This window comes from Rhincodon typus, chromosome 6 (assembly GCF_021869965.1).
Source record: "Rhincodon typus isolate 14 chromosome 6, sRhiTyp1.1, whole genome shotgun sequence".
Classification (NCBI taxonomy): Eukaryota; Metazoa; Chordata; class Chondrichthyes; order Orectolobiformes; family Rhincodontidae; genus Rhincodon; species Rhincodon typus.
The window spans coordinates 7,241,562-7,253,439 of NC_063337.1; the positions used below are offsets into that span (position 1 = coordinate 7,241,562).

The 11,878-nt window shown below is 47.0% G+C and overlaps 1 protein-coding gene across 1 annotated transcript in view; it reads left to right on the top strand.

The window, feature by feature from the left end:
* Positions 1–11,878, top strand: part of pnpla4 (patatin-like phospholipase domain containing 4) — a 98,488-nt gene that overhangs the window by 43,687 nt on the left and 42,923 nt on the right. The window lies entirely within an intron of this gene.

Genomic DNA, 11,878 nt, shown 5'->3' on the forward strand with positions numbered 1-11,878 from the left:
AGCCATCACCATCCGAGGAAAAAGGCTCCCACTGTCCACCCTATCTATTCCTCTGATCATCTTATATGTCTCTATTAAGTCACCTCTTAACTTTCTTCTCTCTAACGAAAACAGCCTCAAGTCCCTCAGCCTTTCCTCATAAGACCTTCCCTCCATACCACGCAACATCCTGGTAAATCTCTTCTGCACCCTTTCCAATGCTTCCACATCCTTCCTATAATGCGTGACCAGAACTGTACGCAATACTCCAAGTGCAGCCACACCAGAGTTTTGTACAGCTGCAACATGACCTCATGGCTCCGAAACTCAATCCCTCTACCAATAAAACCTAACACACCGTACGCCTTCTTAAAAACCCTATCAACCTGGGTGGCAACTTTCAGTGATCTATGCACATGGACACCGAGATCTCTCTGTTCATCCACACTACCAAGAATCTTACCATTAGCCCAGTACTCTGTATTCCTGTTAGACCTTCCAAAGGATGGAAAGGGATAGGTATATACTGCAGGGCAAGAGTTATAGATGGGGGAAAGGCAATTATGAGACGATTAGGCAAGATTTAGGATGCATAGGATGGAGAAGGAAACTGCAGGGGCTGGGCACAATTGAAATGTGGAGCTTGTTCAAGGAACAGCTACTGCGTGTCCTTTGAGAAGTATGTACCTGTCAGGCAGTGAGGAAGTGGTCGAGCGAGGGAACCGAGATTTACGAAAGAAGTTGAATCTCTTGTCAAGAGGAAGAAGGAGGCTTATGTAGAGATGAGGCGTGAAGGCTCAGTTAGGGCGCTTGAGAGTTACAAGTTAGCCAGGAAGGACCTAAAGAGAGAGCTAAGAAGAACCAGGAGGGGACATGAGAAGGCTTTAGCAGGTAGGATCAATGAAAACCCTAAAGCTTTCTATAGGTATGTCAGGAATAAAAGAATGACCAGAGTAAGATTAGGGCCGGTCAAGGACAGTAGTGGGAAGTTGTGCGTAGAGTCCAAAGAGATAGGAGAGGCGCTAAATGAATATTTTTTGTCAGTATTCACACAGGAAAAAGACAATGTTGTCGAGGAGAATACTGAGATACAGGCTATTAGACTAGACGGGATTGAGGTTCATAAGGAGGAGGTGTTAGCAATTCTGCAAGGTGTGAAAATAGATAAGTCCCCTGGGCCGGATGGGATTTATCCTAGGATTCTCTGGGATGCTAGAGAGGAGATTGCAGAGCCTTTGGCTTTGATCTTTATGTCATCATTGTCTTCAGGAATAGTGCCAGAAGACTGGAGACTAGGAAATGTTGTCCCCTTGTTCAAGAAGGGGAGTAGAGACAACCCTGGTAATTATAGACCAGTGAGCCTTACTTCGGTTGTGGGTAAAGTGTTGGAAAGGATTATAAGAGATAGGATTTATAATCATCTAGAAAGGAATAATTTGATTAGGGATAGTCAACACGGTTTTGTGAAGGGTAGGTCATGCCTCACAAACGTTATTGAGTTCTTCGAGAAGGTGACCAAACAGGTGGATGAGGGTAAAGCGGTTGATGTGGTGTATATGGATTTCAGTAAAGCGTTTGATAAGGTTCCCCATGGTAGGCTATTGCAGAAAATACGGAGGCATGGGATTGAGGGTGATTTAGCGGTTTGGATCAGAAATTGGCTAGCTGTAAGAAGACAGAGGGTGGTGGTTGATGGGAAATGTTCATCCTGGAGTTCAGTTACTAGTGGTGTACCTCAAGGATCTGTTTTGGGGCCACTGCTGTTTGTCATTTTTATAAATGACCTGGATGAGGGCGTAGAAGGATGGGTTAGTAAATTTGCGGATGACACCAAAGTCGGTGGAGTTGTGGATAGTGCGGAAGGATGTTGCAGGTTACAGAGGGACATAGATAAGCTGCAGAGCTGGGCTGAGAGGTGGCAAATGGAGTTTAATGCAGAAAAGTGTGAGGTGATTCACTTTGGAAGGAGTAACAGGAATACAGTGTACTGGGCTAATGGTAAGATTCTTGGTAGTGTGGATGAGCAGAGAGATCTCGGTGTCCATGTGCATAGATCACTGAAAGTTGCCACCCAGGTTGATAGGGTTGTTAAGAAGGCGTACGGTATGTTAGGTTTTATTGGTAGAGGGATTGAGTTTCGGAGCCATGAGGTCATGTTGCAGCTGTACAAAACTCTGATCTGGCCGCACTTGGAGTATTGCGTACAGTTCTGGTCACCGCATTATAGGAAGGATGTGGAAGCATTGGAAAGGGTGCAGAGGAGATTTACCAGGATGTTGCGTGGTATGGAGGGAAGGTCTTATGAGGAAAGGCTGAGGGACTTGAGGCTGTTTTCGTTAGAGAGAAGAAGGTTAAGAGGTGACTTAATAGAGACATATAAGATGATCAGAGGAATAGATAGGGTGGACAGTGGGAGCCTTTTTCCTCGGATGGTGATGGCTAGCACGAGGGGACATAGCTTTAAATTGAGGGGTGATAGATATAGGACAGATGTCAGAGGTAGGTTCTTTACTCAGAGAGTAGTAAGGGCGTGGAATGCCCTGCCTGCAAAAGTAGTAGACTCGCCAACTTTAAGGGCATTTAAATGGATAAACATATGGATGATAATGGAATAGTTTAGGTTAGATGGGTTTCAGATTAGTTTCACAGGTCGGCGCAACATTGAGGGCCGAAGGGCCTGTACTGCGCTGTAATGTTCTATGTTCTATAAAGTGATTCACCTCACACTTTTCCACATTAAACTCCATTTGCCACCTCTCAGCCCAGCTCTGCAGCTTATCTATGTCCCTCTGTAACCTGCAACATCCTTCCGCACTATCCACAACTCCACCGACTTTGGTGTCATCTGCAAATTTACTAACCCATCCTTCTACGCCCTCATCCAGGTCATTTATAAAAATGACAAACAGCAGTGGCCCCAAAACAGATCCTTGAGGTACACCACTAGTAACTGAACTCCAGGATGAACATTTCCCATCAACCACCACCCTCTGTCTTCTTACAGCTAGCCAATTTCTGATCCAAACCGCTAAATCACCCTCAATCCCATGCCTCCGTATTTTCTGCAATAGCCTACCATGGGGAACCTTATCAAACGCTTTACTGAAATCCATATACACCACATCAACCGCTTTACCCTCATCCATGATACAGCACCTCCCATGCCCTGGATGGATCATTACAGGTCTTAAATCAATGTGTTATAGTTATAGAATCATAGAAACATACAGCAGGGAAATAGACCCGTTGGTCTACGCTGACCATATTCCCAAACTAAACTAGTCCCACTTGCCTGCATTTGGCCCATATCCCTCCAAACCTTTACTATTCATCGACTTATCTAAATGTCTTTTAAAAGTTGTAACTGTACCTCCATCCACCACTTTCTCTGGCAGTTCATTCCACACATGAACTATTCTCTGTGTAAAAAGCATTGTCCCTCATGTGCTTATAAACAGTAGTGAAGGAGATCTAAAGATGCAGAATAGGTGCTGTTACTAGTGTGAATGGTAGAATATAGATTACAAAAACAGAAATTGCTGGAGAAACTCAACAGGTCTGGCAGCATCTGTGGAGAGGAAGCAGAATTAACGTTTCAGGTCCAGTGACCCTTCTTCAGAGCTCATTCTAGGGAGGAAAAGATTGGTTTTGTTGCAAAAATAGTTTGGTTTGCTGAGAGCAAACCCATTCAAATAGGTGGTGGTGAAAACAGAAGACAGAAGTCAATGAACTTAATGTTAAATCCTCAAAACTGTACAGCGCCTGAATGGAAAACAAGGTGCTGTTCCTTCAGTTTACACCAAATTTCATTGAAGATTGCCGCATGCTTAGAGATGGAAATATCAGAGCAAGCTGTTGTACTGCAATGAGAAGAAACTGAGCGGTCGGGGCTATTCTCACACACAGAGCAGAGATGTTCTGCAGATGGTCACCCAATGTGCACTTGGTGTCTTTCAATGCAGAGGAGCCCACATTGTGAGCAGTGCATCCAGTGATTGAAAGTTGTACAAGTTCATCAATGCTTTACCTGGAAGGTGTAATTTGAGCCTTGGACAATCAGGTGGGAAGAGGTGAAAGATCCTAGGATATCAGAGCAGAATTAAACCATTCTGCCCATCAAGTAGAATACAAGAAGAAGAAGAGGAGCCTTTACAGTCATGGGCACTCAAATGAGCGCAGTGAAAAGTTGTAATGTCACCTCTCTGCACCATCTTAGGTACCAGGTACCTAAATACAGATACTTTAAGTTTTCACAGAATTGAAATAGTAAAAAAGAATTAGCATGGGAATACAGAGTTTAAAAGTCCAGAATGAGTATAAAAAGTGTGTATGAAGTATCATGTTATAGTCCTTTTGCAACATGAATCCGTGACTGTGGGGACTCCATGCAATGGCCTCTGTCCAGGACTCACCCCGCACCCCAAACCCCGCTCCAGGACACGGCCCACGCTCACCCCACTCCCCGCTCCAGGACACAGCCCATGCTCGCCCCGCTCCCCACTCCAGGACACGGCCCACGCTCGCCCCGCTCCCTGCTCCAGGACACGACCCACGCTCACCCCGCTCCCCACTCCAGGACACGGCCCACGCTCGCCCCGCTCCCTGCTCCGGGACATGGCTCTAGCTCGCTCTGCTCCCCATCCGGGACCCACCCCGCTCCCCACTCCAGGACACGGCCCACGCTTGCCCCGCTCCCCACTCTGGAACTCGGCCCGCGCTCGCTCTGCTCCCCATCTCGGACTCGGCCCATGCTCGCTGTGTTCCCGGCTCTGGGACTCGGCCCCGTGCTCACCCTGCTACCCCCTCCGGGACTCGCCCTGCTCCCCGCTCCGAGACCCGGCCTGCGCTCGCTCTGCTCCCCGCTCCGGGACTCGGCCCCGTGCTCACCTCACTACCCGTTCCGGGACTCGCTCTGCTCCCCACTCCGGGACCTGGCCCGCGCTCGCTCTGCTCCCCGCTCCGGGACTCGGCCCCGTGCTCACCCCGCTACCCCCTCCGGGACTCGCTCTGCTCCCCGCTCCGGGACCCGGCCTGCGCTCGCTCTGCTCCCCGTTCCGGGACCCAGCGTGCGCTCGCTCTGCTCCGCGCTCTGGGACCCAGCCTGTGCTCGCCCCACTTCCTGCTCCAGGCTCTGGCCATGACTTGCTCTGCTCCCTGCTCCAGGCTGACAATGTGAATAACTTTGCTCAGTCATTCAATCATGGCTGATATGTTTCTCAGCTCAATTCTCCTCCTTTCTCCCCGTAACCCATGATCCCTTTGCTGATCACGAACACACTCAGTGACTGGAGGAAACGTAAACTCTGCATCTACTCTATCCAAGCCTACGTAACTTTCAATGAGATTTCCAATGAGATGAGGCCTGGGTGGGACTGGAACAAGGGATGCACCCTACAGTAAGTGGGGTGGCACAGTGGCTCAGTGGTTAGCACTACTGCCTCACAGTGCCATGTTCGATTCCAGGCTCAAGTGACTGTCTGTGAGAAGTTTGAACATCCTCGCCATTTCTGCATGGGTTTTCTCACACAATGCAAAGATGTGCAGGTTAGGTGGATTAGCCACGGGAAATGCAGGTTTACAGCGATAGGGTAGGGGGTGGTTCTGGGTGGAATGCTCTTTGGTGGGACGGTTTGGACTTGATGGGCTGAATGGCCTGCTTGCATACTGTAGGGATTCTATGATTCCATGAGTAGAAGATCTCCAGAGACAGCCCTGGAAACAATAATGGTAGAGTCATGGTTCAGAGAGAGAGAAGTAGAAGGAAGCATCTAAGAGCTGGCATTGAACTTCTGCAAGCTGGAGGTCTGTATGCTAAACACCAACAACACCATCCTTATCATTAGGTTTGATAACAAAGTGGGGCGTTAGACCTGAGAGGACAGAGTGCAGCAAATTCAGAGGGAAACAGGTTAGAGTGGTTGAGGGGTGCAGATACATTAAGGCGCTGATTTCACATCAACAGTTCTTAACATTAACAGTGCTCTGAGGAAGGGTGACCGGACCCGAAACGTTAACTCTGACTTTTTTCTTCACAAATGCTGCCAGACCTGCTGAGCTTTTCCAGCAACTTCTGGTTTTGAACAGTCCTTGAAGCAGAGATCAAGTGAAAGTAAGAGTTGGTGGCAGAGTGGCAGGGCTGTGTGCGGGCTCATCCGTTCCCTCGTGCTTTCTTTGCCTTTTTCTTTTCTTTCTTTTTTACTTCCGCACTCTGTCTTTCACTTTTTCCTCTTTCATTTTTCTTTCCTTTGGAGCCTTTTGCGTTGGGTTAGTCGGCAAAATCGGCATGGCGGCTGGAGCGGGCCGGACGAGGGACGGCGGCTCCTTCCAGTGGTCAGAGGTAGAAATGGATGGGGCTCCTCACGGTGACCGGAGGAGATGGCTGCGGCAGCTGGGACGCCCTCCTGCCTTTTGGGGCCGGCGGCATCAAAGCAGCTCCTCTGGTGGTCAGAGGGGGCAACAGTGGCGGATGTTTCGAAATGGTGGCGCCGGCAAGGCGGCATCTTGGAGGAGGGAGGCTGGAGCAGAACTCTTGGCGAGGAGGCAGAGACCTGGCCTGGCAGCGGAGCTGGTGGGAGGAGGGGGCATGGGGGGCTGGTTTGCAGCAGACCCACAGTGGGGGACTCCTGGTATTGGCGAGGCAGTAGCTGCAGTGGCGGCAGTGTGGTATGCCTGGAGCTGGGGAATCCTGGCATCATTGAGGCGGGGGGGGGGAGCTGGGGAATCCTGGTTGTGGGGCAAGTGTGGGTTCAGCACAGGACCCAGCATCGGTGGCGTTGGTGACATGGGCCCAGCAGTGAAGAGATGGTGATTGAAGTGTGCCAACGCCTAGATTGGTGGGTCCAGCACCGGCAGTGGAGGAGGGTTGGTGGCGCTGGTGTCATTGGTGAGCTAGCTCAGGCCTCAGGACTCTCTTTCAGTTATATCTTTTACCGATTTTATTCTTAAATGGTGCCACATTGTGGCTGGGAGGTATCATAGTCATTCGTTGGAGTCACCTTCATTGGATGAGTGTTCTGCCTTAAAAAGAAACAAAGATTGGCTTATCATCTCGTTTGATGTCATCTGTTATGTGACATTAGATCAATGTATACATAATACATTATCAATTGCAAGTACTGAAGATGAGATCGATGTTAGAGGGATGGATGGCAGCGTTGGCTTTGCATTGCACTCACTTGTCCTGAAGGTGACATTGTTCTTCTCCAATGCCGCCATATCTTGATGATAGGCTCTTTTCCACCTCTTTATGTTCGAGGCTATTTTCTTCCTATGTGTTGGGATGCAGCTTGGAAGCTCGGAGACAGGCTTGGGATGTACAGCGATGTGACTTCCCACACTTAGACTGTAGTACAATGTTTTTGGTATCCAGGAAACCTTCATGTGAATCATATAGCTTCAATGAGCATACTGTCCATGCCAGGTATGTAGCACATTGCAAAAACCTTGGTGTTGGAGATTTTGTTCTGCCACTTGAAGTTGCAAATAAATCTCAGACTGCGAAGATAGTATGTGTTTAAAACGTAGTCTCCATTATCATCTATCTAGCTTCTCTTCTTCCCTGGCCTACTGTCAATAATCTCTATCTCTGCCTATCCTTCTTTTCCTCTCTGAGTTTCCTCTCTTCTTATCTACTCACTCCTTTTCTCCTCGCCCTCCCATCAATAGCACAAATATCATCTTTGCTTGCCTCTTCTTGTGCAGAAGAAGACTCAAGGTGTGAACTGACCCTGCCAGACCTGAGTTTCTCCAGCAATTTCTGTTTTTGTTTGTTTCAGATCTAATGCATCTGCAGTTCTTTGTTTTATTTTATCATGGAATGCTTCCAATTGCTTTATGCTGATAGATTCTTCAAATCTTGCGCCCATAAGGAAATGATGAAAGAGCCACTGTCTTTGATCTTTTTCTGAGACTAAGCGACCAGATATATTTTCCTATTTAGACTTTAAACTGCAATAGAAATTGAACACTGCTAGACAGCAAAAATGCCAGGAGAATTTTCCAAATGAAAATCGAGTAGTATGCATTTTTAGCTGTTAAAAAGAAAATGGTGCTTTGGAACAGTGAGGTTGTAACATTATTGAGACACAACTACAGCAGGAATTTTTGAGTTAAGGGAAAACTGCCTGATGACAGCCCTTGGATTGGTTCAGTTACAGTTTGCGATAGACCTGTGAGTGCAATGCAGCCAGAAACATCCAGAGCTAGCAAACAGACACATCTCTCTCTGTCTGAGTGAAAATATGGAAACACCCAAGGACTTAACAAAAAACAATTCCAATATAAGAAATAGCTAGGTGCACCCGATCAGCTTTTGAATCCAAGAATGAAATCCGCAAAATTCACCAAGGATCCTCAGACAGCACCTTCCAAATCCACAACCACTTTCATCTAGAAGGCTAAGCGCAGCAGATACATGGGAACACCACCACCTTCCAGTTCCCCTCCAAGCCACTCACCATCCTGACTTGAAAATATATCTCCGTTCCTTCGCTATCGCTGGGTCAAAATCCTGGAATTCCCTGCCTAATGGCATTGTGGATCAACCCACAGCAGGAAAGCTGTAGCGGTTCAAGAAGACAGCTCACCACCACCTTCTCAAGGGCAACTAGGGATGGGCAAGAAATGCTGGCCCAGCCAATGACATCCACATCCCACAAATGAATAAATAAATTTTAAAAAATGGCCATGACTTTGCATACAACAGTGTGTCATTATTGCTAAAATTGAAAGAACTATGAGAGACAACTTAACCCACCCTTCTAGTATAGACATAGTATATCCCTACAGCAAGTGATTAAGAAGGTTTATGGAATGTTGACTTTTATTGCAAGGAGTTTGAAATGTAAAATTGTAAGTTTTACTGCACCCATGCAGGGTGTTTGTCAGACAACATCTGGTGTACAGTGTGCAACTTTGATTTTCCCATTTGAAAGAAAAGTATAAGATTTTTTAACAGCTCAGTGAAGGTTTACTTGACTCATTCCTGGATTGAAGGGCCTGTGTTATGAAGAAAGATTGAACAGTTGGACCTACTCCTAGTGGAGTTTAGAAGAATGAGTGGTGATCTTATTGAAACATACAGGCTACTTGATAGGATTGATGCTAGGAGCATCTTTGATCTCTGGGGGTAGAGAAGGGCACACATTTAAGAATGAGGTTTTCCTTTTAAGATGGAGGTGGGGAATATTTTCAGTTGCAGAAAGTCTTTAGCCTCTGGCCTTCTCTTCCATAGAAATTGATGAAGGCCATGCCATTACATTGATTCAAGGCAGAGTCAAATAGATTTTTCTTGAAAAAGACTCATCTTGAAGTTGAAACTTTTAACACTGTTTTTCTTTCCAAAGATGCTGCCAGAACTGCTGAGTTTCCCCAGTGCCTCCTGTTTTTATTTTAGATAGTTGTTATAGTGAAGGATTCAAGCTTTATGGGGGTGGTGGGTGGGGGGGTGGAGCGTTAGACAGAAAATGGAGTTAAGACTATAACTGAATTGACCATCAACTAATTAAATGTGAAGCAGGCTTGAGGACTGATGGCCTACTCCTGCTTCTAAGTCAAATGTTCCAATGCTGTATATTCCTTTGTTCCTAGTGTAACTGTATAGAATGCAATTACACCATTAAACATTTTAGAGGACAGGGAATTACATTACAACGTTGAAATGTTATCCTATAGAATCTCCTGTTGTTTGTGATGTTAATAGTCAGGACACAGCACCTCCTGTAAGCAGGGATGTGTAATTGTTGAGATATGGCGCACCCCCCACTCCCCCCACCTCACCTCACCCACTGTTGGCTTGGCTGTGTAATTTTTGGTACTTTGCACCCTTTATCCAATGGCTCTGCTGAGCCCATGAACTGGTTAAAATAAAATGAAGGTGAGCAGGAGGCCACATTCCTCACAGCTAGAGCAGGCAAGTCTCTGCGATGATGGGGCAGCTTCCATCACCATCTGACCTTTGGGTGGCGCGGTGGCTCCGTGGTTAGCACTGCTGCCTCACAGTGCCAGGGATCCAGGTTCAGTTTCACCCTCAGGCGACTGTCTGTGTGGAGTTTGCACTTTCTCCCCATGAGTGCGTGGGTTTCTCACAGGTGCTCCAGTTTCATTCCACAGACCAAAGATGTATAGGTTAGGTGGATTAGCCATAGGAAATGCAGGGTTACAGGGATAGGATAGAGTGGAATCGATGGTCTGAATGGCCTGCTTCTATAGGCTCATAAAGTCATAGAGATGTACGGCATGGAAACAGACCCTTCAGTCCAACTCGTCCATGCCAACCAGATTTCCCTGGATAAATCTAGTCCCATTTGCCAGCATTTGGCCCAAATCCCTCTTAAACCCTTCCTATTCATATACCCATCTAGATGTCTTTTAAATGTTGTAACTGTACCAGCCTCCACCACTTCCTCTGCCATCTCAAACTGTACATGCACTACCCCCTGCGTGAAAAAGTTGCCCCTTAGGTCCCTTTTAAATCTTTCCCCTCTCACCTTAAACCTACACCCTCTAGTTTTTGATCCACCACCCCAGGGAAAAGACCTTGCCTATTTACCATTTCCATGCCCCTCATGATTTTGTAAACTTCTAAGAAGGTCACCCCTCAGCCTTCAACACTCCAGGGAAAATAGCCCCAGCCTATTCAGCCTGTTCCTATAGCTCAAACACTCCAACACTGGCAACATCCTTATAAATATTTTCTGAACCCTTTCAAATTTCACAACATCCTTCCTGTAGCAGAGTGGCCAGAATTGCACACGGTATTCTAAACATGGTTTATCCAATGCCCTGCACAGCCGCAACATGTCCTCCCAACTCCTAAACTCAATGCATTGTCCATTAGAGGCAAGCATACAAAACATCTTCCTCACTATCTGATCTACCTGTGGCTCCACTTGCAAGGAACTATGAACTTGTACTCCAAGGTCTCTTTGTTCAGCAACACTCTTCAGGACCTTACCATTAAGTGTATAAATCCTGCCCTGATTTGCCTTTCCAAAATGCAGCACCTCACACTTATCCAAATTAAACTCCATCTGCCACTCCATGGCCCTTGGCCCACCTGATCAAGATCCTGTTGTACTCTGAGGTAACCTTCTTCACTGTCCACTACACCTCCAATTTGGGTGTCATAAGCAGACTTACTAACTATACCTTCTACATTCACATCCAAATCATTTAGATAAATGACTAAAAATAGTGGGATTTTTAAAATTCATTCACAGGATGAGGGTATCGCTGGCTAGGCAGCATTTATTACCCGAGGGCAGTTAAGATTCAACCACATTACTAGACCAGGTAAGGATGGCAGTTTCCTTCGCTAAAGGACATTAGTGAACCAGATGGATTTTTCCTGACAATTGACTTATAGTCATCAATTGACTTTTAATTTCAGGTTTTTTAAAGTTAAATTCAAATTCCACCATCTGCCCAGGTGGGATTTGAACCCAAACTCCCAGAATATTATGAGTCTCCAGATTAACAATCCAGTAAATAATACCACCTCCTGGATTGCACCTCCCAGGCTACAGGGGGGGCCGTGTTGGATTCTGTTAGAATCTGGCGTCCCGTATAGACCAGGATGTGCAATTGTCAGTACACAGCGCCCCCTTGGAGTATGGGATGTGTAATTACCGGGACACAGCGCACCCCTGGAGAATGGGAGATATAATTACTGGGACACAGCGCCCCCTGCAGTGTGGGAGGTGTAATTACCGGGACACAACGCCCCCTGTAGTCTGGGAGGTGTAATTACTGGGACACAGCGTCCCCCGGTAGTGTTTGAGGTGTAATTACCGGGACACAGCGCCCCCGCCTCCCGTAGTGTGGGAGGTGTAATTACAGGGACACAGTGCCCCCTGTAGTGTGGGAGGTGTAATTACAGGGACACAGCGCCCCCTGTAGT